This window comes from Aricia agestis, chromosome Z (genome assembly GCF_905147365.1).
Source record: "Aricia agestis chromosome Z, ilAriAges1.1, whole genome shotgun sequence".
Taxonomy (NCBI): Eukaryota; Metazoa; Arthropoda; class Insecta; order Lepidoptera; family Lycaenidae; genus Aricia; species Aricia agestis.
In genome coordinates, this window is record NC_056428.1 from 41,583,713 (window position 1) to 41,610,705 (window position 26,993).

At 38.6% G+C, this 26,993-nt stretch overlaps 2 protein-coding genes and 1 long non-coding RNA gene across 3 annotated transcripts in view; 2 read left to right on the forward strand and 1 right to left on the reverse strand.

Moving 5' to 3' along the window:
* Positions 1-26,993, forward strand: part of LOC121739148 (neurocalcin homolog) — a 296,747-nt gene that overhangs the window by 158,325 nt on the left and 111,429 nt on the right. The window lies entirely within an intron of this gene.
* The window catches only part of LOC121739149 (neuronal calcium sensor 2), a 137,082-nt gene that overhangs the window by 7,433 nt on the left and 102,656 nt on the right, over positions 1-26,993 (forward strand). The window lies entirely within an intron of this gene.
* Positions 838-26,232, reverse strand: LOC121739151. Its single transcript, XR_006037401.1, has 3 exons — positions 26,105-26,232; positions 15,354-15,359; positions 838-849 (listed from the first exon to the last, which is right to left on the reverse strand). It is a non-coding gene; the product is annotated as an uncharacterized LOC121739151 (long non-coding RNA).

The following is a 26,993-nucleotide window of genomic DNA, read 5'->3' on the forward strand; positions in this document are numbered from 1 at the left end:
ATCCTTTACGATAATCAGAAGCGTTCGTCGCAATGGCTGCCCCCTGGAGAATCAGCTAAATCCTGCCCAAAGCGATAATTGACTCAGAAAAAGTTACTTGTGAGTGTTTGGTGGACTAGTGCCGGTGTCGTTCACTACAGCTTTCTAAAATCTGGCCAAACGGTTACGGCAGATATCTTTTGTCAGTAATTGCAAACCATGATGGAAGAACTAGCTGCTAAACTACCAAGGCTGGTCAATCGCTCTGGCCACTGCTGCTTTAGGACCACTCTTATCTAGACCACACACTCCACAACAGGCGGCCGCCTGTTGTGGAGTGTCCACATCCACCGTACTCGCCGGACCTTGCACTAACAGGTTACCATTTTTTTCGGAATTTGTTATCCAAATTTTTACTACAAGGAAAAAATTTAACTCTGATGTGGCAGTCCAAACCTCATTCAAAGAATTTATGGACTCTCGTCCCTCCGTTTTTTTTTGTAAAGGAATCAACGAACTTCCCTTAAGATGGAAAAAATGCATCGATAACAATGGTACATACTTTGATCAATTAAATATATTATACAAAAAAATCGTCTTTATATTCCTCCCATACAAAACGCCAATTTTATATTATGTAAGGATAGGTCCTTTTAATATTAGGATATTAGCGAGGAACCACTCGGAATAGACCGAACATTGTTTGCAAAATGGAGTCGGACTGATCAAAACATTACATTGGCAAATTTTGCCCTAATTATAATTGTGGTTGTTTGTCAATCGCTCGAATTATTATTAGAAAACAATGTTTTGAGCTTCAAATCACATTGGTTATTGGTAGCTCAATTCAAATAGCTTTTTTTATTGAAGCTGAATTTAAAGTTAGAAAACTATCGCCATACATTAAAAATTAGTCCACTTCAAACTGTTGGTACGTAGAGATCCAATTAACCTATAAGTATGTTTTTCAGACCTAATCTTAAACTTCTCATGACCGAGGTTCTCATTTTGGTTGCAATTTTGCTGGTCAGTTATTGTTTGTCGGGTTCCTAAGACAGTGTTGCCTAAATCACATCAGAGAAGAACAGAGTTTAAGTCTTCTGGAATTGACATACTTAGTAAAGTACGCGTGCTATTAAAATGGCAACCCGATTGCCGTGCGAGGTGAGTGAAGCGTGAGCTATGCATGCCGATTGCCAAGCCGCCGCATCACCAATCACCATATAGATGGTATACGGATTGCGCCACAGATGTATGCTCAACTAGATAGTTGAGCATACATCTGTGAGATCCCAGATATGTCGTGACGTGTTATGGCGGCTCTCGACATAGGCGAACGCGTTGGCCAACGCGTCTGCAGACGCGTTGGCTCAATGTGTAGAACGGGCGTTCGCGCGTTGGCCGTAGGTATTTAGACGTTGGCCAACGCGTGAACGCCCGTTCTACACATTGGGCCAACGCGTCTGCAGACGCGTTGGCCAACGCGTTCGCCTATGTCGAGAGCCGCCATTAGAAGTGTGGAAAAATGTAGCAAACGAACTAAGAAAATATTGGCACATTTTGTTTGCGGATGATATTATATAACTTTCGGGCTTTGTTATTTGTGTTAAAAAGTCACGTTAGAATAGTATTTTTTTGTAAAGTCTTCCTTCGTATTTTTAACCCCCGACAAAAAATAGGGGTGTTATAAGTTTTTAACTCCCGACAAAAAAGAGGGGTGTTATAAGTTTGACGTGTCTGTCTGTCTGTCTGTCTGTTTGTCTGTGTGTGTATCTGTCCGTGGCATCGTAGCATCCAAACGGGTGGACCGATTTTGATCTAGTTTTTTTTTGTTTGAAAGCTTAAACGATCGAGAGTGTTCTTAGTTCTTATTCATCATCATCAGCCTCCTCAGTGCTGGACAATCAGGGTTTATCTGGTTCATGAAAGGCCGTTAGCAACTTGTAGTCGTGTGATGGGTTTTATATTTCATTCTAGTTCGTGACATTTGTGAATATACAATATAAGTATACACATAATAATGGAAAGTTGACCTGGTGCTGCAGCATCACCTGGTAATCAATAGGTTATCCAATTCCTTGCCAACTTAGAGCAGAGGTTTCGTGTTTGGGCTCATTTTAATTGCGACAACCAGTAAGAAGTAGATAAAGTATAAACAGTAAATATTTACATGCTGTTGCTGCAGCATCACCTGGATTCTATAGGAACCGAGCTTCGTATGAACCCAAAGTAGAGGTTTCATGTTTGGGCTCATATTAACGACCTCATCGAAAAGGACATTGATAGATGGTAATCATGAGAATATGATTCTGTTGATAGGAATTATTCTGCACTATAACCAACGCAAGTTTAAAAAGTATGAAATAAAATTAAATTAAGAAATTTAAAAAAACCCCTGCCAAAACAACTTTAAAAAGTAATGAAATAATATTTACTACCTTTAAGTTCAAATAATTCCTAACTTGTGTAAAGTAATATTTTAGTCCATAATTGTTGTCAGGGTGTGTCGGGGGACCGCTAACGTAGATGTTTGATTTCACGTAACAAGTTTAAGGATCAAGGACCTGGATGACCGAGCTTTGCTCGGTATAGCAAACACTCATTGACATCGTGTTACATAATAACGCCATCTCCTGGTCGTTAAAACAATTAGTTGCTCGCAAAATAGTATAGATGTCAGGAAGAGTCATATTTTTCAATTTATCGATTATCGATAAAACACGAATAAAAAGACATTTTCTGAAAATGATTCCTAGCTAGATCGATTTATCGCCCCCGAAACCCCCTATATACTAAATTTCATGAAAATCGTTGGAGCCGATTCCGAGATTCCAATTATATATATATATATATATATATATATACAAGTATTGCTCGTTTAGAGATATAAGATTCACAGCGTCATCGCGATCATTCATTCTGAATCGAGATAGGTAACCAGCGACTTGGCGGTTGTAGGTTTAAGTTTACTTGGCGGTCCCCCGACACAGCGTGACAACAATGAAGGACTAAAATATTACTTTACACAAGTTAGGCATTATTTGAACTTAAAGGCAGTAAATATTATTTCATTACTTTTTAAAGTTGTTTTGGCGGGGGTTTTTTTAAATTTCTTAATTTAATTTTTTATTAAGTTACTGCTTTTGTATTAAGTTGCATTAAATATCGAGCTACTCCTTAAAAACTGTAAGCTACCGTAATTTTCTTATAACGAATCTGAGTTTTATTCAATATTTTCCTAGCATAAAATATAATTTTATTGCAATTGCCACGAATGATCTAAAAATGGATTCGCTTTGAGAGTAAAATTGTATCGAATAAAAGCTCTTAGTCGATCGCCCCGCCCACGCCTCGCTTCGATAAATTGACGCAAAATTAAGTTTAAATTGAACAGAATTTGGACAAAATTAAGTGCAATAATTAAGCCCAGTCCATAACACGTTTAGGAAATTGGTCGATGCGCCCGTGTTTAATGTTCATTCGCTCATAATATACTAACGTCACTAACGCGACGTTATGTGAGCACGGGGGCCGCTCTTTACCCACACATGCTACATAACTAATGCATGCATTCAAATCGACTATATTAATATAATAACTATTGTGTATCAAACTGTTTGAAAGGCTTTCATTCATGAGTCTGTCGTAACGCACGCAATAATATTATTATGTTATGCGATTGACGGCATAGGAACAGCCCAATGATAAAATTTCCGTGCTCCTAAATATGCCTATCCTCAAATGTTTTTTCTTTTAGATATCCCTATGTTTAAAATATTTATTCCTAAATAGACTTAATTTCAAATACATCTACTCTACTACTTGATATTTATTGTTATCAAACAATTCCACTCTGGATATTACTATTTTCAAAAGTATTTACTTTGATATGTATACAATCCAAAACATTTCTACTCCTAAATACTACAACTCCTAAAAATTTGTATTGTAATTATTTGTACTGCGATTAAATCTACTCCGAAATAGATTTATTCTAGAAAAAAACTTTCTTCTAAGAAATTTGTACCCTTGTGTTTGGTGGATAACATTCTGTAGTTGGTAAGATAGGTTTTGGAATCGGAGGCTACCGGTGGTAAAGGAGAATAGATGATTTTATTTTGAGCCTCGGTCCGGCCTTTCAAATATATAAATTTACATTTTCCTCAAACGTCGCAGCAGTATAAGAACAAACTGACTTTTGAAATATTGTGGTGGTTGGGACTATAATATATTTGAATTGTCCGTCTGGTTGTACAGGACTATACAGTATACACTATACATCATTCGTTGCTAGCAAAGTTAACCAAACCAGAAGAATGATCGGTCAACCTGGGGCTGACCAGCTTGCTTCCTCACAATTTTTCTTTCATCGTCCAGCATCCAAAGATCAGAAAATGTCTCACCTGCAACCGCTAGCCTACAAGTAACCTTTAATTTTAATCATGGTGTAATTCAAACAGACGTTACTAGTGTCTTAACGAAGACCGTCAGGGTCGTACGGTACTTCGTACTTCAGCGAACTTCAACCTAGCGAATGGGATTACGACGATCGAGAAGATTGAAGCTGTTGACTCTAAATAAAAGTAGCGACAAGTATTACTTGTAATAGCTGTGCATGAAAATGTACGATGAAAGCTACAGTTCCTAGCGAGTAGCGCGGCTCAGATGATGTTGATAGTTACGAGATACCTGCCTAACTCAAAACAAACACAAATATAATCAGAAAATATCCTCCCGTTCCAAAAACAAGGTCCGTTGATATTGTTTCTATACGCGAGTCTTTCTTTCTTTGTTTTTGTTGACAAAGTGATGGCAACGATAGTTTACTTTCATTCTTCATTGAACGTTGACAAAATATACAATATCTATATTACAAACTGTATTCTGTTACATATAAACACAAAATAATAACAAATCCGCTAAAATAAATGTTCATTATTATCGTGTATAAACAACGTGTCCCCGTTTTATTATATTCCAGATTTTATTTTACAATGCGAGGCAAGTTTTTGTTGTATAATATTATAATGTTAAACTTCTGTAGTTAAAATAAAAAGTCGAAATATTGGCAAGCACGATATTTTCTTTAAGAGAGATAAACATGTGTGAGATGGACCGTGCAAGAGCTACCTATCAATATTAGGTCCATGAAATTGGTGTTTTGTAAGGGAGGAATAGAAAGTCGATTTTTTTGTATAATATATGTAAGTTTACCTCTTAGGTGTTTCTTGTTATAGAGTAGGCTGGTATAAGTTCCAAAGAGAAAGTATGATTTATTTGATTTTGAAGTAAGTTGACAATTTTATTATAATGAAAAAAATGATTTAAGAGAAACGATCTGTGTAAAAAATATTTTAATATTTTATCGGAGGAATAACAATAAACGTAATTGTCGTTTCTCTTATTTTACAGGTATGATATTATTATATTATTGTTGTATTTAGTTTGTTTATAATTTTACTTTTAGTGATTAAACTCTTATTTTACAGAGAAACAAAATTGTTTACTTGTTTTCCTCCATACATCAAAATAATCTATCTTATACTAGCTGTTGCCCGCGACTTCGTCCGCGTGGACTTCAGTTTATAGCGCGCGATGTCAACAAAATTGGTGTCAAAAGCTTTTATAAAAAAACCCTGGTACCCCTTAAATCAATACAGCTGTGCAGTGTGCAAACAATAAGTACTTCATTTTTGTATGTTAAACTTTATATATTATGCCAAATTTTAAAGCTTATTTAGCCCCCCAATTACACAACTTTACCCATAAACTATTTATCATTGATAGGTTTAGCCCCAATTTCACCAACGTCTGTTAGTGTTAACAGCTTGTTAAAATATCCTGTCTTCTCTTTCATTCATATGAAAAACGAAACAGCTAACGTGATACTAATTCGAGCATTAACTTTAACAGTCGTTGGTGAAATTTGGTCTTAAGGTTACGTCACTGCCTGCACAGATAAAGTACTGAGTTATTTAATACCGTAGAATAGATATAACAATCGAAAAAAATCGAGACTTAAATGTAAGATGATACCACCTCTTATAGAAAGACTTTTGAGCAAGCGTCAGCGCGATGTAGAAGACGCACGGCGCCATCTATTATGAATTTTTTGAACAAATTTACGACCCTTACAACCCTTTTTTCCAGTAAAAAAGTAGCCTATGTCCTTTCTCAGGCTTTAGACTATCAGTATGCAAAATTTCATTACAATCGGTTCGTTAGTTTTGGCGTTTGGCGTGAAAGCGAGACTGACAGACAGACAGACAGACAGAGATACTTTCGCATTCATAATATTAGTACAGATTATGTGCACACTGCACAGCTGTTTTTGGGTATTTTGATTAATTAAGGGCCGCGCTACACCGGAATGGCAGCGGCGAGGCGAGCACTTTCAGCGCTGCCATTCCGGTGTAGCGCGCTGCGCGGCCCTAAGAGGGGTACCACTTACCAGGGTTTTAAAAAGTTTTTAAATTTGACACAAATTTTGTTGACACCGCGCGCTATAAACTAAAGTCCACGCGGACGAAGTCGCGGGCAACAGCTAGTTATGAATAAAAACAATAATATATAATAAAGTAGGTATGATTAGTTCTGTTATAATAATGAAGTAAAAATAAAGCGCCATCTGTTTTCATATATTAGAATTAAAATGTAAAAATATTTTCTGGATGGAATATAGGCCAACACAACACACTCGAACTCCTTAGAAATGCAGTAGGAGTTCTATAAGATCAGATAGATTGATTATTATTATAGCAAGTGATAATATTATTAAACATAATATTCTAACGTATTAAAAACTATAAACAAAAACATAATAACTAATAAGTATGATTAGTTCTATGTTACAACGAAGTAAAAAAAAGCGCCATCTGTTGAATCGTATTAGAACTAAAATGTTCATTGCATCGCGTCGATATATTTCTGGATTTTTTATAATATTATACATAAAATATATTTAAGATTTTTGAAATATTATTTTAATACACATCCAAGACCCAGGAACATTGAAAACTTTTTGTTCCGCCTGCGGGACTCGAACCCAGGACCCCCGGGATGAGCGCTGGCCACGCGCAATGCGAAGTAATTTTCATCGATATTTTCATGGAAATAAGATATTTTCCCACATCAAAATGTAGCCTATGTCCTTTCTCAGACTCTAGAATAACTGTGTACAAAATTTCATTGCAATCGGTTCAGTAGTTTTGGCGTGAAAGCGAGACAGACAGACAGACAGACAGACAGACAGACAGACAGACAGACAGAGATACTTTCGCATTTATAATATTAGTATAGATATATTAAACTAGCGACCCGCCCGGCGTCTCACGGGTATAAAATATATAGCCACTGAAAAAATGATTAAAATCGATTCGGCAGTTTTGATATTTTATAATATTGTTACGGTACATGGTATACGGACACGTGGTGCGCAAGTACATACTCGAACCTTCTAAAAAGGTCCAATGTTTGTTTACGTGTTTACCCTTTATTTTGTTAGCGTGTTTGAATTTAGACCTTATGACTGAGTCCATAAGGTCTAAATTAAATTCAACTTACTGCACTTATCGCAAGGACGGCAGTTTTATTGTGGCACATTCCCGAGCCTACTAGAAATTTCCCACGGTTGTTTACTTGTTTACGTAAAATCGGGAAATTTCTGGAATTCGTCTCGCCATATAAAAAGAGCCGCAGGCAGGTCCGGCAAGTCAGTTCAATCTGAGCGATCTTCAAGGCGATTTCGGAGTGATCAATAGTGAGTGAACCAGTGAAACCTGCGACTTGGCTACGACCTAGGACAGTGATAGTGCTTAGTGATTGGACCTAGTGATTTGTGTTTGGACTTAGTGCTAAGTGTTGTGACCTAGTGTTTAGTGCAGTGTTAATAAAGTCTTCAAGAGAGTCACCAGGTCTTTCTCTCCAAATCCTCGAACCCTAGCACGTAACAACTGGTGTCAGAAGTGCGATTTGGAGATGCCATTGACTCCGAGAGAGGACTTCAAGGGGAGTGTCAGGACAAGGGCGCAGCGAGCTGCTGCCATTGACTCCGAGAGAGGAGTTGCGGAGGCCACACCCACTGGGGACCAAGCTCCGCCCACTGAGGGACAGGCCCCACCCACAGGCCCCGCCCACATGGCTCCGCCCACTGGCCACGCCCACCAGGCTCCGCCCACTTTGGCTGAAGCCACGCCCACTGGCCCCGCCCACCGGGACACGCCCACTGGCCATGCCCCTCAGGCTCCGCCCACTTTGGAAATGGCCACGCCCACTGGCTCCGCCCACCAGGCCACGCCCACTAGCTCCGCCCACCGAGCTCCGTCTGCTCAACCCCTGCCTACTGGCTCCAGCCACCATGCATCGCCCGTAGTTTCTACGGCCCCTCAAATGGCCCTTCAATTGGAAAGCATAATTGAATTAATTCAGGCTTTGCAGGAGTCTCAAAAAGCTGAAAGTCAGGCGTTGAAAGATTCTCAAAGGGCAATGATGGAGGCACAAGACCGCAGGTTCGGCGCTTTACAAGAGTCACAAGAACGCAAGCTCGGTGCTGAAATCAGAGCGATTCGAGAATCACAAGAGCAACAAAAAGACCTCCAAGAAAAAGCGCTTGGAGCTATAAAGGATGTCAGTGACACGGTGTTTAAGCTTCGAAAAGATGTAGACGTAATGGACGAACGAGTTACGGGGTTAGGAGTGGATATGGAAAATGTGAAAACCGGCCTCACAGAATTACAGAAGTGGAAAGTGCGCGTGGAAACCACAGGAATCGCGACGCCTAGTGGAACTTCCGTAGTGGTACAAGGACCAAGAGTTAAAGTGCCGCCATACGACGGTACTACTTCTTGGAACGCTTATCGTCAGCAATTCCAGACGGTTGCTTCTGCCAACGGATGGAATGATGAACAATGCCTGACCGCTCTCACAGTTGCGCTCAGAGGGCAAGCTTTGTCGGTCCTAGAAGCGCATACAGGAAATGGGTTTAAAGACCTGATGGAGGCACTTGAATCCAGATACGGGGAGCGACACCTGGAGCACGTGTTCCGTGCCCAACTGCGTGACAGAGTCCAACACCCAGGAGAAGGACTACAACAATGGGCGTTGGAAATAGAAAAACTGGTCAAGAAGGCACACCCAGGAGCCGATTCCAAGATGATCGACACGAACATTGTGCAAGCATTTGTCGACGGAATCAGGGACCTAGAGGTCAGAGCTGCAGTGAGGCTACGTCACCACACCTCGCTTAAGGAAGCATTGGCGCATGCTTTAGAGGTCGAGGCTGTTCGGCGTGACATACGGCAGACATATAAGATCCGCGAAGTCTCTGAGGAAGTCAAGGAGGTTAAGGCTCCTACGAAGAGAAGTTCTGGAGCCATGTGCTACAAGTGCGGCGAGAGGTCAGCTTAACTGCCCGCAGAAAGAGACCCAGATGGCAAGGATGAAAAGGCTCGAGGAACAAATGGAGGAGCTAAAGAAGCAAGGGGCTTCATCCCCTGCCCGGGAGCAGGGAAACGAATAAAAGCCAGGACTAAGGGGCGAGTGCTGGCTGACACGGAGGAAGCCCCAATAACGGTTGTCTCCCAAGCAAGCAGCGGGAATAGTCTGGTGATTCAGGGGACTATTAACGGGACGGATTGCAAAATGACTCTAGACACAGGAGCCTCTAGAACAATAGTGAACCCAAATTTGATAAAAGCCGCAAGGAGGCACAAGAGGAGAATTAACTGTCGGCTTCTTACCGCCTCCGGTCAGCCAATACCCGTCCTGGGAGAAATGTCAGTTACGATGAATGTGGGGGAGTTCTCATACCCTCATGACGTTATCGTGGCTGAGATTATGGATGATTGCATCTTGGGTTTGGATTTCATGAAGAAGCACAACTGCAGAATTAATGTCGCCGACGGAGTGTTCAAGTGTGGCGAAGAAGAAATTTTTATCCTTGGAGGCGCCTGCGGGAAAGTTGAATGTGTAAAGAAAGTCATAATACCTGGACGTGCGGAAGCTCGGGTGCTGGTGAAACTACCGCCAGCTGGAAAGAAGAAGTCAAACAGATGCGTGTTAATCGAAGACACACCTACCAAGACATCAGCGCAAAAATTGATGACGGCAAGAACCCTTGTTAGTGGAAGCAGTAACGCTGTGGTCAGAGTTTTGAATCTTGGTGATCGCGAGATCTGCTTGAACAAAGGTGACGTCATTGGAAAGTGCGAGGAAGTTGTCTGGATGAGAAAGTGTAATTCGATCACAGGCTCAGACGCAGCAAACACCAGCAACTATGGAATAGTGACTGAGCTACTCGATGACTGCAAGAGTAATCTGACTTATTCGCAGGGCATGAAAGCTAAGAAGTTTTTACAACGCCACGCGAATATCTTCTCCAGTCAGGAAGGCGATCTTGGAAGAACGTCGATGGTTCAGCACAGGATAGATACCGGAAGCGAGAACCCAATTCGTCAACGAGCAAGACGGATACCCATTGCAAAGGAAAAAGAAGTTGAAGGCCTTTTGGAGGACATGAGAAGGAATAAGATAATTGAACCGTCTGCAAGTCCGTGGTGCTCACCGGTTGTATTAGTGAAGAAGAAAGATGGCAGCACAAGATTTTGTGTGGACTACAGACGTCTCAATGATGTCACTAAGAAGGACAGCTATCCATTACCTCGAATCGACGACACTCTGGATACCTTGAGTGGCATGAAATGGTTCTCGACCCTGGACCTAAAATCTGGATACTGGCAGGTGGAAATTCATCCAAAAGACAAGGAGAAGACAGCGTTCTCTACCGGTAAAGGTCTATGGCAGTTTAACGTCATGCCCTTTGGATTGTGCAACGCACCTGCCACATTTGAGCGACTCATGGAGTGTGTACTGGCAGGCTTAGTTGGAGAGGCTTGCTTAGTCTATTTGGACGACGTCATCATTGTTGGCCGCGACTTCGAGGACCATTTGCGAAACTTAGAACGAGTTTTCGCCAAAATAGAGGGGGCCAAGTTAAAGTTGAATCCGAAAAAGTGTCGTTTATTCAGGAGTAAGGTGAACTATCTCGGCCATGTTATCTCCAGTGATGGAATTCAGACGGACCCAGAGAAACTAGAAGCAGTCCAAAATTGGCCAACCCCTAAGAACAAAACCGAAGTGCGGGCATTTCTCGGCCTATGCTCCTACTACAGGCGTTTTGTTAAGGGATTCTCAGAGATAGCCAAGCCATTACATCGGCTGACAGAAGATAAACGACAGTTTATTTGGGACGAGACTTCCGAAGATTCTTTTCAGAAACTAAAGAAACATCTGTGTGAAACACCAATCCTGGGGTATCCACAACCTGAAGGTCAGTTTATAGTCGACACGGACGCAAGCAACACGGCCATTGGAGGGGTGTTATCTCAAAAACAGGGTGAAAGAGAAGTTGTAATTGCATATTTCAGCAAATCTTTATCTAAGCCAGAGAGAAACTACTGTGTGACAAGAAGAGAAATCTTGGCTGTCGTAAAGACGCTACAACATTTCAGCAAGTATCTCATCGGCAGACAGTTTCTACTGCGAACTGATCACGCAGCCTTGAAGTGGCTACTACAATTCAAGAACCCAGAAGGCCAAGTAGCTCGATGGATAGAACAACTCCAGGAGTATGACTTCAAGACGAAACACCGCAGCGGAAAGTCGCATGGGAATGCCGACGCACTCTCACGAAGGCCGTGTTCAGAAGACTGCAGACATTGTGTTAAGCAGGAATCTAATGAAGTAACATTAAAGTTAACGAAAACAAGTCCTTTGGGTCCATGGGAGAATGATGGTATGAGAGAGGCTCAAGAAAGAGATGACGACCTTCGACACATCATCACATGGAAGAAACGGGATGACGTAAAGCCAATCTGGAGTGAGGTTGCACCCACTGGCGCTGTCACTAAGGCGTACTGGGCGCAATGGGACAGTCTGATTCTTCAAAACGGAATACTTTACCGGAAATGGGAGAAGACTAACGGTAGAGAGTTCCATCTTCAGATAGTGGTCCCAAGAACGAGAGTACCGGATGTTCTCCGTGAAATGCATGATGGCGTATCAGGAGGTCATCTAGGAGTAAAGAGGACGTTAACAAAAGTGCGAGAACGATTCTACTGGTTGCATTGTCGAGACGATGTACAGGATTGGTGCCGCAAATGCACTACTTGCGCTGCAGTGAAGGGACCACAGACAAGGAGCCGTGGGAGCCTGCGCTTGTATAACGTTGGCGCACCGTGGGAACGAATAGCAGTTGACGTAGCTGGGCCATTTCCTGTAACGGAATCAGGAAACAAGTATTTCATGGTTGTCATGGATTACTTCACCAAATGGCCCGAAGTGTTCGCCATACCAAACCAGGAAGCTACAACAGTTGCTTCTAAGCTAGTCGAAGAAGTAATATCTCGCTTTGGTGTGCCTCTAGAAATCCATTCCGATCAGGGCAGGAATTTCGAATCGCAGGTCTTCCAGGAAGTGTGCAGAATTTTGGGAATGCATAAAACGAGGACCACCGCGTACCATCCACAGTCTGATGGAATGGTTGAGAGATTTAACCAAACCCTTGAGAGGCATTTGGCGAAATTGGTAGATGACAAACAAAAGGACTGGGACAAGTATATACCGCTCTTCCTTCTGTCGTACCGTACCGCCGAGCATGAGAGCATAAAAGCTACCCCGGCGTATGTCAATTACGGTAGAGAACTACGAGTACCAGTAGACCTTTTGACAGGAGGATCACCGGAAGAACCAAAGACCGTACCAGATTATGTCTGCGATTTAAGGGAAAAGATGCGTTATATACACGCCATGGTTCGGGAAAATGGGTTACAGTCAAGTGAGAACATGAAGACCAGATACGACCGGAAATCGAATACAAGCGGCTTCGAAGAAGGGTCACTGGTGTGGCTGCATAACCCAACTCGCCGAAAAGGCAAATCTCCAAAGTTGCAGACCAAGTGGGACGGCCCATACAAAGTGGTTACCCGATTGAACGATGTGACTTACAGGATTCAAAAGCAACCAAGAGGGACATTCAAAGTGGTACACATAGACCGTCTGGCGCGATACCATGGCAGTAACAATGATGCTCGGGACGAGCATCTCTAAGAGGGGAGTAGTGTTACGGTACATGGTATACGGACACGTGGTGCGCAAGTACATACTCGAACCTTCTAAAAAGGTCCAATGTTTGTTTACGTGTTTACCCTTTATTTTGTTAGCGTGTTTGAATTTAGACCTTATGACTGAGTCCATAAGGTCTAAATTAAATTCAACTTACTGCACTTATCGCAAGGACGGCAGTTTTATTGTGGCACATTCCCGAGCCTACTAGAAATTTCCCACGGTTGTTTACTTGTTTACGTAAAATCGGGAAATTTCTGGAATTCGTCGCGCCATATAAAAAGAGCCGCAGGCAGGTCCGGCAAGTCAGTTCAATCTGAGCGATCTTCAAGGCGATTTCGGAGTGATCAATAGTGAGTGAACCAGTGAAACCTGCGACTTGGCTACGACCTAGGACAGTGATAGTGCTTAGTGATTGGACCTAGTGATTTGTGTTTGGACTTAGTGCTAAGTGTTGTGACCTAGTGTTTAGTGCAGTGTTAATAAAGTCTTCAAGAGAGTCACCAGGTCTTTCTCTCCAAATCCTCGAACCCTAGCACGTAACAATATACTAGATGTTCCGCCCGGCTTCGCCCGCGTAAATTAGATATTTCACAGACAAATTAGTCCACAAAAATAGCATATGATCCTTCACGTGGTCTACTTCTTATCTGTGCCAAATAACAGAAAACTTGCTCCAGTAGTTCGTGAGATAAGCCCTTTCAAATAATTTCCCTCGGTTTTTTGTTTCTTCGCTCCTATTAGTCTTTAGTATGATAAAATATAGCCTATAGCCTTCCTCAATAAATGGACTATCTTACACTGAAATAATTTTTCAAATCGGACCAGTAGTTCCTGAGATTAGCGCGTTTCAAACTCCTCCGCTTTGTAATATTAGTATAGATTCATTATTACTACCCGTGACAGAATTAAGATAATAGTACAGGTATGGTCCACATTGGTCGCACAGTGGTTCCAATTTCATTTGTGGACATAGACCCCAAAGTCGGAATTTCGACTTGATTTTTTTTTTCTGTATTTTTTTTCTGCATTTAATTGTATATAAGAGTGAAATATTCCATAAAATACTATAAATAAGTTCCAAAAGTTTCAAATATTCTGTCAGAGAATTGAAGATTCAGCTATCTTGTACCGACCGCGCGCGACTAAAAATGATAAAGATTGAGTACAGAAATAGTTGAGGTTTAGCCGAATTTGGAGAAATGCATTATTAGATAGTAAAAAACAATTTATTAATACTTAATTAATACTTTTTGTTCATTTCAGAAGGATATTATTATTGTTTTCACCTTGGAAGTCGGTTTTAATTCCTAATTAAAGTTAAGATTACTAATGATCAAGAAGTTGCGACGGTCTTTGAAAAGTTTTTTGCTGACATTCCGGTCTCAACGACAAAAAATTTAAATTCTTCGTCTGAAGCTGCCGAAAAGCTACTCAGAGACAATGTAAAGGAATGTGATGTCAATTTTAAGTTTAGAGAAATTAACCCCAGAGATATTATTGATACCTTTAAATTGTTGAGTATCAAAAATACTGCTGATCTCTGGGGCATGTCCACAAAAATTATTAAATCAATAATTGACATCGTAGCTCCTCATTTAGCAATGATTTTCAATGACTGTATAAAAAATGGTGTTCTTCCTGACTTAATGAAGCATAGCAAGATTGTTCCTTTATTCAAAGCCGGAACTAAATCGGATCCCACGAATTTCAGGCCTATATCAATTCTACCGACCTTTAGTAAAATATTTGAAAAAATTATTTTAAAACAATTACTAGTACATTTTAATTCTAATAATTTATTACATGATAATCAATACGGATTTACTAAGGGTCGATCCACAACGGATGCTGGTATAGGACTCCTTTGCAGTATTTTTGAGGCTTGGGAGGAGTCGCAGGATGCCTTAGGTGTTTTTTGCGATCTCTCCAAAGCCTTCGATTGTGTTGAGCATGCTACATTGATCAGGAAATTGCGCCACTACGGAATTAAAGACTCTGCTCTCAGCCTTTTGACTTCTTACCTTAAAAATAGGACTCAAAGGGTTGAGGTTAATAGTAAAAGGTCCAAAGGAACCAAAATAGAATTAGGTGTCCCACAGGGATCTATATTAGGCCCATTTCTTTTTCTCATCTATATAAATGACTTACCTTATCTAGTTAAGGATAATAATAATGAGATAGTGCTTTTTGCTGATGACACTTCACTTATTTTTAAAGTGAAGCGACAACAGTCGAACTACGACGAGGTAAACAGTGCTCTCTCAAAAATAGTACATTGGTTTAATGTTAATAACTTACTTTTAAATTCTAGTAAAACAAAATGTATAAAGTTTACTTTGCCCAATGTTAGGCAAGTCCAAACCAATGTAGTATTAAATGATGAGAAGATGAATTTGGTAGACAACACTGTATTCTTAGGTATTACACTTGATAGTAAATTACAGTGGGGTCCTCACATTGTTAATCTTGCAGGTAGGCTCAGTTCTGCAGCATATGCAGTCAGAAAAATTAGGGAAATTTCTGACGAAGATACGGCACGATTAGTATATTTTAGTTATTTTCATAGTAGGATGTCATATGGAATCCTTTTATGGGGAAACGCTGCCGACATTAATACAATATTTGTGCTGCAGAAGCGAGCCATACGTTCTATTTATAAAATGTCTGCTTTAGAATCTCTGAGAGATAAATTTAAAGAAATTGGTATTCTAACTGTTGCTTCTCAATACATTTTGGATAATGTAATATATGTTAGAAAAAATATAAGTAAATTTAAAGTTAAAAGTGACATTCACTCTAGGAATACTAGAAATAAGCACAAGCTAGATATGCCGGTGATCAGACTTAGTAAAGTCAGTAAATCTTTTAAAGGTCAATGTATACGCCTTTACAACAAAATCCCAGAAAACGTTCAAAATCTTTCCATTAATAAATTTAAAAAAGTAGTTAAAGAACGTTTGTGTGCCAAAGCCTATTATAAGGTCAATGATTTCATAAACGATGGCACACCTTGGGAGTAGGATGGCTTCTTGCAAGGCTACTTCTTCATTACTATAGGACTTACAATTATGTATGTGGATATTGTATATAATATTTAGTTACAAAATTGTAAACTTTATTTTAAAAGATTAATTTTTTCTCACTTTTTTTGGTAAAAAAGTGGGCCCCGTGCGAGTTTCTTACGCCGGTTCTTCTCGCCGGGTTAGTTCCCGAACCGGTGGTAGGCATCATGTAGGACTTTCTGAAAACATTTATTTTAAATTTATTCAGAAATAAAACAATTTAAAAAAAAAAAAAAAAAATACACTCGGCCAACTGACGCCGCGACAAAAATTAAATCAAAATGGTGTTTGAATGAGTGTTGTCGCCAAATGAATCGACGTCACGTCTTATTTGCAGTTGTCCGGTGGACGTCAGGATAATCTATACTAATACTAATACTAATACTAATATACTAATAATATTATAATTGGGAAGAGTTTGTTTGTTTGTTTGTTTGAGCGCGCTAATCTCAGGAACTACTAGTCCGATTTGAAAAATTCTTTCAGTGTTAGATAGCCCACTTATCGAGGAAGGCTATAGGCTATATTTTATCACGCTGAGATTAATAGGAGCGAAGAAATTGAGGAAAATGTGGCAAAAAACGGGGGAAATTATTTAAAAGGGATCTCACGAACTACTGGAGCAATTTTTCTGCTATTTGGCACAGATAAGAAGTAGACCACGTGAAGGATCATAGGCTATTTTTTGTAGACTAATTTGCCTGTGAAATATCTAATTTACGCGGGCGAAACTGCGCGGAACTTTATATTTCGCGTGGTCACGATATCACGCGTAAACGGCTGGACCCATTTTGCTGAAATTTGGTTTAAAGATACTTTGAGTCCCGAAAAAGAACTTAAGATACATTTTGTTCCGGAAAAATGTACGGTTACTGCATAATATACTTTTATGATTTATGCGTTAACTATTAAATCTATTTTGATGGAATTTGGTATGGATATGTCGCAGCCAACTGATTAAAATAGCCGTTCAATCAAACAGCTAGCCCTTTGACCGAACAACGCCTTTCTGATTCTAATGCAAAAGCAGCCGTTTGATTGAATTAGTTCAGCGCTCACCACCGCGGCGCTAGGTGCGTTTTGTTGACAATATGGCGTCAACTAGCCGGTGTTTTGTGATTGTATTAGGATATTTTTCGTAAATATACGTTACAAGTGTTAATAAAATGACAGAAATTATGGGGACACATACGAGTGAATCAAAATTTTAACAAAACATATTCGAGGAGAAATTACGGGAGTATGAAATGCATCACCAAGGTGCCTATTAATTGCAATAATTATTGTTTTCAAAATGAGTTAGAATATAATTTATTCTGCTTATTATCATTGCGCTTGTGTAATAATAACACTAAACTAACAGTCAGCTTAGTTAATTTGCCATTTAATCAGTTAGCTAAGCGTCGTCTAGCTGTAGTGTTGAACGTTGCAGTCCACAAGTCGGCTAAACGACGTATAGCCGTGTGATTGAATGGCGTTGTTCAGTCAAAGGGCTAGCCGTTTGATTGAATAGCTATTTTAACCAGTGGACTGCGACAGATATACTTTGAGTCTCGGGAAAGGACAAGGCATACTAATTTCGTCCCGGAAAATATACGGTTCCCGCACCATAAACTTTTATGATTCTCGCCTAAACTATTTAATCTATTTTGATGAAATTTGGCATGGAGATTGGAGATACTAATTTGAATCTGGGACAAGGAATGTTTTTTGTCCCGGAAAAATGTGCGGTTCCCACACAATATTTTCTGATTTGCGCGTAAACGACTCAATCGATGTACGGGAACAACAGTATAAACTAAAGTCCACGCGGACGAAGTCGCGGGCAACAGCTAGTAAAATATAATAGGGACCAAAATGAACATGCAAAAAACTCGTTAAATTATAAAGTAAACATAAATCTAGATATGTTAGCATTATTATAGACATTGTAACAAATAATTATTTACAAGCCTAATTAATTGTCATATAGTATTTTTTGTTTATAGTATGTTTTCTTGTACTAACTATACTGGGGGAAAAACAATAAAACGCTTCATGGCTTTTATTTAAAATAATTTAGTCGTATGTTTGCTTAATTAAAAGATAAAATGCGACATAATATGCCAACATACCGCTTAATTTTCTCTATAATTGCGATTATAGAGAAGAGATGGCAAGGGACAAAACATAGTGCTTAATGGACACCTAAAATGTGATTGACCCTGATACACTCACTGAAAGTTGATTTAAAATTACAACATAAGTTGAAGGCTTGGCTGCCTTTACATTTCATGTTTTTGATGCGATAGTAGTATTTAGAGAGCGGTTACCACGACGGAGTATAATTAAGGCGCACGAGTAAATCCTAACTACAGCTATTGTCTCGTGCATTACGCAGGAGCGCACCTAATCCCGGTACTGTAATAATCCACCCGGGAATGCTGACATCGACCTGTCGCATCGTAAAGCTCGATAATAACGTTCATTTAAACATGTTTAACCTGTCATGGAAAGTAATTTAGTCGAGCTGGAACAAAGGCACGCAACTTAATTGTTAAAGGAACAATTAAGTTCCAAGATGGACAAAACAAAATATACAAATAGACGGACATTTATCTCTTTCTCCGTTTGAAATTAATTTACTAGGTTACTTGTGTACCAAATATTTTTTTATGATGCCTAATGAACTGAATGTTGTTCGTCGCCGTAAATTATTTTCTCTTTTTGAACTCTTGACTTCTTCCTTATGCAGAACCTGCTACATTAATAATTTAATATCGAGTAATAATTACTGGGGGTTCAGTTTAGTAGTTGTATCGCTCCCGACTCGAACTTAGACGTCTTATATCTTTGACTAAGAGCTGACGACCAAATCGGTTATGTGGCTTTTATTAAAACTCCGTTAGCTACTTCCTGAACAACATTTTCTGATAATCTGCGTGCTGGCAGGCCGTGGGTGTGGCTGTGGGTGTAGTGGGGTGGGGAAAAAATGTAGGTTCAGTGACTTTAATTTTTTTCCAAACAGTTGCCCAGTTCTTCCTGTGCACCCAAAAAAGAAAAATTAAATTGATCGGGTGGTGGGAAGGAGTTGCCGGCGTTAAATAAAAGTAAGAAAATTATTTTTATTTTCATTTGGGTTTAGCTGTGTTGGATTTTTTTCTGACGCGACATTAGTTACTATGTAATCCCAAAAAACTGTTTTGTTGAAATCTGCGAATTTTCGTATAAATTCAACGTTGTTTTCGGTAATTTCTCACCGAAATTTTTGTCTAGCTATTTTTTCAAACAGCTGAAGCCACATTTGGTTGCCAGCTCTCTGTCGATCTCTCTATCTAGTTATTTGGCATTTTTCAAGTAGAGCGCTTACCGATGAACGGCACGTGTCGGCGGCACGCGTAGGGGGTAGTCGACGGCAGGCGACGGCACAAAATATATATCGGCGGCAGTCGACGGCATGTCTCGAAGGCCTGACGCGTGCCGCCGACTGCCATCGACTGCCGCCGGCGCGTGCCGCCGACACGTGCCGTTCGCCTGTAAGAAGCCTAATCAATCAAGTAAGTATTTTTACTACTTTACATATCTATGTATCCCGAACAAACAATACAAATTTTGAATCAACAATATATTATTGTTACGTGCTAGGGTTCGAGGATTTGGAGAGAAAGACCTGGTGACTCTCTTGAAGACTTTATTAACACTGCACTAAACACTAGGTCACAACACTTAGCACTAAGTCCTAAGGCTGTGTTCCTATGTTTAATTTTTTCTAATCTAGCCAAATTTGTTTTCTGGATGTTTAAACACAGCGGAAAATCTGGCCATTTTTTTTGGTTTTTGAACGTTCATATCTTTTTTTATAATTAAATTATAAAAAGACTGAAAACAGAGGGACGTGCTAATAGTGGCCATAGATATTAGATATTCAGGAAAAAAATTATAACTCTACCGGCATTATCCAGGGAGGAAACAGGGGGGCAACGTTTGTATGGAAAAAAGCCCTAGTGTTTCCTCTTAATAAACACAAACATGAGTCAATTTATTTTCATTTGCTAGATACTCTTTCTACTTACAAAATGATTAAAAATTATTATTGTCAATACCACGTGAACAATTGAAGGGGGGGGGTCTAGGCATAGCCATCTAGTATTGAGTAGGGGATTTATGTTGCCTGTGTTCCCTCGGTAAGTTTTGCTGGTTTGTCGCTAGATGGCACTACGTGTCCGTATACCATGTTCCGTAACATTATTATATAATCACCATGTGACTTCGCACTTTATGTTTTACTGTGGCTTATTCAATTGGATGAACAAAAATATTAGCTTTATTCACATTACGCCTATACAAACGAATTATTGTACTCTTTTATTTATGGTGGAAGTCTGTTGTCTATATATTAATACGTGAACCAAAAACTTTGTATCCCTTTTGACGAAAAATGGGGTAACGTAGGCGAATGAAATTTTGCGCAGTTATAGTTTATATGGTGAAGGAGTGCATCGAGCTAATATTATTTTGAAATTATGCTTTTATCATAAAAAAATTTAACAAATAAAACATTACACACACTACAACACACACATGAGAAATGACAGATTTTTGAGTGACAAGCCTGTACATACGAATTATACTCTTTTATTTTTGGTTGAAGTTTGTTGACAACAAGGTGACAAATTGAAAATGGATTATAGTTTTTTTTTATTGAATCTTAGATACTATTAGACAATGCTTACACGGCCAGCTTGAGGTCAGCTGAGTCCCAGAGACAAGAGTTGAAAAAATAAGATAAAGTCAATATTTTTTTACAAAATATAGGTAGTAGTCCTAATGTCGTTGAAACTAAGGTCGAATTTCGACCATTGGGCGATCTCTAGTTTTATTTAATTTAAAAACTTTTTTTTACTAGGCTGGTACCGCCGAGATTTTGTTGTGTGCCGTACGTGGCGACGCATTGATACTATGGCGCACACATACAAGCAGCGCGCGGTGCCTCTGTATGAAGATAACTTACTTACCTTCCTTTTACTATGTCATTGTAATTTAACTGTAACTTTTGTAATAAATGAAATAAAGATTATTATTATTAAAAGCGTTGAAATTTGAAACTTATAATTTAATATTTTATTTGAGGTCGAATTTCGCCCATTGGGCGATCTCTAGTTTGCTTTATTCAATTAATGATCGTTATTGGGTGGAAAGAGTTTTTGATGTTGTACAATTGTTTTATATCAATATATTCATCCTTACATTAATTATCACCGCAATTGCTATTGTAAAACTTTCGTCGAACCAAATTTTTTCCTTGTTCAGAATTACATTGTTGATGTGTTTTGATGTTGGACGTAATTACTTTAGTCTACGATCTAATTTATCAGTCTTTTGCTGCTTTACTTGTTTTTTTTTCCTTCTATTTTTATTTTCTCGCTCGTTGTGTTCAAAGCGGCCGTGTCTATTCGCGTCAATCGACCCCCGAGATCTTGATCATATCGATCACTAATCTTAAGTCATCCTTGACCCCATAGTCCCGTACGAGTCGCAATAAAAAGAGCGAATAAAAGTGGCAATAATATTATTACCTTTTATAAAGCTAAAATGCAGCTATCAATCGATTATATGGATGGTTGGCTTTGCACTACAAACCTTATAGCTTAATTATTTTGTTTCATATTTCATATTGTGTGAATATTTTCAGACTATACAAGTTGTAACAAAACTCAATACAGTCCCCTGTATTGCGTTCTGTGTGAAAGTGGCAGCGCTGAAAGAATAACTTTTTTAACTTTTGTATGGGAAAATTTCTGAAGCTCGGGCGCTTGCCCATACAAATCCCAAAAAAAATTTGCTCTTTCAACGCTGCTACTTCCACAGTGAGCTCAATTATCATTTACAAACCCATAAGTATTATCATTTTTTTTTAATTTTTTTTATTGGCCCCTATCTGGGACCTCTGGTTCCCCCTTCAATGAGAAGGGACAATTGCTTGCATGAATTTTACGTTATTACATTTGTATTATTTTTAACTTATTATTTACTAACAATTTCTATTTCACATTATGTTATCTTATTTCTTTCTGGTATTTTATTTTTATTTATTCAAATTTTTTATAACAGTTTCTTTTTCTGCACTTATATATTACATTTCTTTTACATTTTTATTACATACAATTTCTTTACGAGATTCATGGATCACATTTTAAATTTTCTTTTATTTCCGTTACTTAATTTACATGTATTTTATACTAAATTACATTGATTATCATTTTTATTACATACAATTCCTTTACAACATTCATGGTTTTTATTTCAATTTTTTCTGTTATTTTCATTAATTAATTTACATATTTTATTTTTATATTAACAACATTCATTCACATTTTTACTATGTCTCTCATTTACATGGGATTGTCCAGTATGTTTTCAACATTTTTATTCATACAAGGTCTTACTTCTATAAATTTTAATTTAGTTATTTTCATCTCAAGTCAGTCTTATCACTGCTTCCATCTCCAATAAAATACAGGTTTAATATATTACTATGCGACATCTAGTCCGGAATGTCCGGCCGATCCGAATTATCATTGTGTTATATTATATCATAACCCAAAAGCAATGCAATTTTATGGCGAGTTCACAGCGCGCGCAATTACAGATGGTAGGCAGATGTGTTATTACAGGTAAGTATGTTTTAGTATAATATGTGTTATGCTATTTTTTCGTCTTACTCTTATCTTATACCTTACATGCTACTCTTATTGACATCAATAATTCCATGTAATGCAAAGTCCGTTTTTTTTTTTTTTTTCTCACAACACATTTACATTATTGTCGGCATTGGTGTATTTAATACATTATTAAGTACATCCAAGTACATTGGTGTATTCAATTGCATTACCTAGTAATTTACAGCTTTTACTTATTCTCCGGATCGTATGCAACTGTTGCGCGCGCTATGACATCCCACTTTTGACGGACCCGACACTCCGCACTAAGTGCGTTGTGGCCTGTGTCATCGGGATGTTCCTTCTGACAATTCGTGCAGCACGGCCACGGTGATGCGCCCCGGAGCAGTGTGCGCATTTCTCCTCGGTGGCACTACAGAATCGCCGCCCATGTCCGTACCCTAAGCAGCGCGAGCACTGGATTAGGGGGGCTGGTCGGCGACCCTGACGCGCTGGACGTCTATATATAGATGTCCTGCCTCGGTGAAACGCGCCCACAGCCCCGGAGACACAGTGAGCACCACGTGCTCAGTGTGGTCATCTTTTCCCTTCCTCCTGTACTTTACTTTCATTCTATCCTCTCCCCCTCCCAGGATGTCTTCTACGAGACAATCTGCCTATTCTGAGACCTGATGGCCTCTAGCACTTCGTCATCAGTATTGTTTTTAAGCACCCCGTACAACACGACCTGGGGGTCCTTATTCTCTATTTTCTGTGCCTCTAACTTTCCTTCCAATTTCTCTATTTTAAGTATTATCATTTATCACTTAGTTTTGTTACGCAGTTTTGTTGGGTGTTGTCCTTCTCTTATTCGTAGGATAATATTCGTGCGCTAGGGCGTCTCGTGTCTTTTATATTATGACCGAGCTGCAAAAATTAAAGTTGATGTATGTAAATGATTTATGAATATCTGATCAAAATTATTCGCACGCTGACAAGAATCGTCTCACCATTTCCCCATTTTCCCCAAAAAAATTTTTTGCCCATTTTGTCCCGTTTCCCAAACTTTTATGAGTTTGTGTTTTTCCCTTTTTTTCAACGGGATGTCTTTCTTTTAGTTTTCTTCCCCTTTTTTCAAAGGGCTGTTAATCTCTTAGTTTTTACCCTTTTTTCCAAAGGGCTATTATTCTTTTAGTTTTTTCCTTTTTTTCCAAAGGGATATTATTTTCAGTTTTCCCCCTTTGTTTTTTTTTGTTTTCGCACATTTTCTAGCTTAGCTATTTCAGAATTTTTCCTTCTAGCACTACGAATTATAAAAATTTTCGTAGGTCTATCATGAAAAATCCTTAGCTATCGAGGGGGGATATGTCGCGTAGCGACATCTATTAAGCGTCTTTGTAACCTTTACGTCTAATCGATGACGTTCGTTTTTAAGTTAGTAGCGCCATTTTTTTGGTTAATGGAGCAACTAATATAGTTTTCTTTAGGGATATCCTGGGATATCTGATATTTTTATGAGATATTTCCCCTTTTTACTATCTTATTTTTATTTTGGGTACGGAACCCTAATAAGGAATTTTGTTTTATTTGTCGACACCTACGAATAATAAAAACTAAGGAATCGTAACTCCCATACTATTACCGTTTTAAATTTGGTTCCTTTTGATCTGTCATGTAACGTCAGCCTAGTACCGCTCAAGGTCACCTAAATATTGCAAATGTATTGAAATGTGTACCTAAGGTACACTTTTTTGACAAGTATTGTGGAGCATGTTTTTTGACGGAGTTACTTTTCCTTAATTTTTATTATTCGTAGGTCGACACCCTTGTTTGATTTGATTCAAACAGAAAAGTTTATAGGATTCCTTAATAAGGTGGGATTTCACCAAGCACACTTAAAACTTCTTTTTATAAAACTTAGTTCTCACTGAACGCGTTCACGCGGTGACGTAAATCTCGTTCTGTTTCAAATGGATTTCACATATTTATTTTGATCGCGATTATTATTACCTAAGTTTACGTGACGTCACGCGATTATTTTACATGGTTTCATTATTTTAAAGCCTTTTTACGTTAATTTTACTACAAAATACCAAGAAACAATACATAAACTAAGCAAACGCATGTGTCAAAACTGTCATATTGACATTTCTTTTGTCTGTGTTTTTCGTTGCGCCATAACAGGGCTTAACGGGTTTTATGACGTTAAACTTCGGACTTTGGGCGTTCAGAAGATTAAACTCGGATTTCCTGTGAACGCGTTCAGTAATTTATGTTGGTGAGATGCAATTCGATGTTATAATCGCGTTTATACGTTTTGGACCGTTTCAGGGTGCTCGGAACGCCCCTAACTATGTTTCTTCATAGAATAAATAAATAATAATTGATGCCGTTAGCACACAATTTGCTCTCTAATTATTATTATTTCTACAATATTAGCTACCTACTTACACTACGAGGGTAAGGCGTCCATAAGGCGTCCATTATACGCTCATGCCCTGGTCAGTAAATTCCATCAATCATGACTTTAATTTGACTGTTGGTGAGTGTTGGAATTAATTTCATATTACACCACAGACATATATCAAGATAGATACCGCATGTGTATGTACTTCGCGTGCCAAGCGACGAGCAATGGTCGTCTTTCGAAAGTCTGTTCTTTAGTCTGCTATCGAAATCGGACGTCGAAATTTTAGAAATGCCTAAATGTCTAAAAGTGCCGTATTGAGCTGTAGAAATTCAAATAGAAATGTTGGCCTAGATAATGGACACGTTTCTTATCATCAGTACGTCACAGTAGTTAGGAAAAAAGTTGCACGCTCGTTTTCATACAAATGGAGCGACATACGGTATCTATCTTGATCTATATCTATGAATTACACAGGCATTCCGACTGTTATACGCAAAACTTCACAAAGAATACACCTTATACACGATAATTATCAAGCAAGATAATTATCATAGACGACTGACTGACTGACTGACGCGTGATTGTCAAAATGCCATTAAACGTTAACTCAAAAGTTATGATACTAAAAATTAACAATAGAATCTAAATTATAAACATTTAAACGAATATTTATTTATTTAAATTAGTAGCGCTAAACTTGTAACGCGTGTATTATTTGTGAAGTTTTGCGTGTCTGACAATCAGTCGGAATGACTGTGTAATGTGGAATCAATTCCAATATTCACCAACAGTCAAACGAAAGTCATGATTGATGGAATTGACTGACCAGCGCATGACCGTCTAATGGACGCCTAGTAGTATTGAAGACGTGAGTGGATGACCAAGTAAGTAACAGCAATTTTCTGTATTATCTTTTCATAAATTTTACTTAATGTGGGTAAGATAGATATAGGTCGAAAATTAGATGGGTCCGACTTACTGCCAGATTTAAAAAGAGGTAAAACTTTACTGTGTTTTATTAGATCAGGAAATATGCCACTTTTTATACAATAAATTAAAAATAGTCGCTAAGTAGGGCGCGAAAACATCGATTATAGATTTAATAACTTTCATTGATAGGCCCCACAAGTCGGTAGTGTTCTTAATATTTAATAAATTGAAAGTTTCTATAATTTCTTGAGGACCTACTTCTTTAAATCTAAAATCGATATCACATTCATTTACATTTTCTTTAAGTAACAATAGAGCATCATCAGGAAAGTCCTTTAAGTTTATTGTAATTGAAACTGGAATATCAGCAAAAAATTTCTCAAAAGCAGTCGCAACATCATTGTCGGAAGTTATATTTTTGTTATCTATATTTAATTTAAAATCTGAGTTGTGACTGAATTCTTAATTTTATTTCTAATTTGAATAGTTTTTGCAGCCCTACAAACTTTCTTAAATATTTTTGAATACTAGAGATCGCCCAATGGTCGAAATTCGACCTTAGTTTCAACGACATTAGGACTACTACCTATATTTTGTAAAAAAATATTGACTATCATTTTTTTTAACTCTTGTCTCTGGGACTTAGCTGATCTCAGACTGGCCGTATAAGCATTGTCTAACGGCCGTTCCCAATATTTGATCTATCTCTGGTTTTGCCCTACTAGAGATAGGAATAGCTCACAATTGACATAAAATATATGTCTCTATTGTCTAATGTGAGCTATTCCTATCTCTAGTTAGGCAAAACCAGAGATAGATCAAATATTGGGAACGGCCGTAATAGTATCTAAG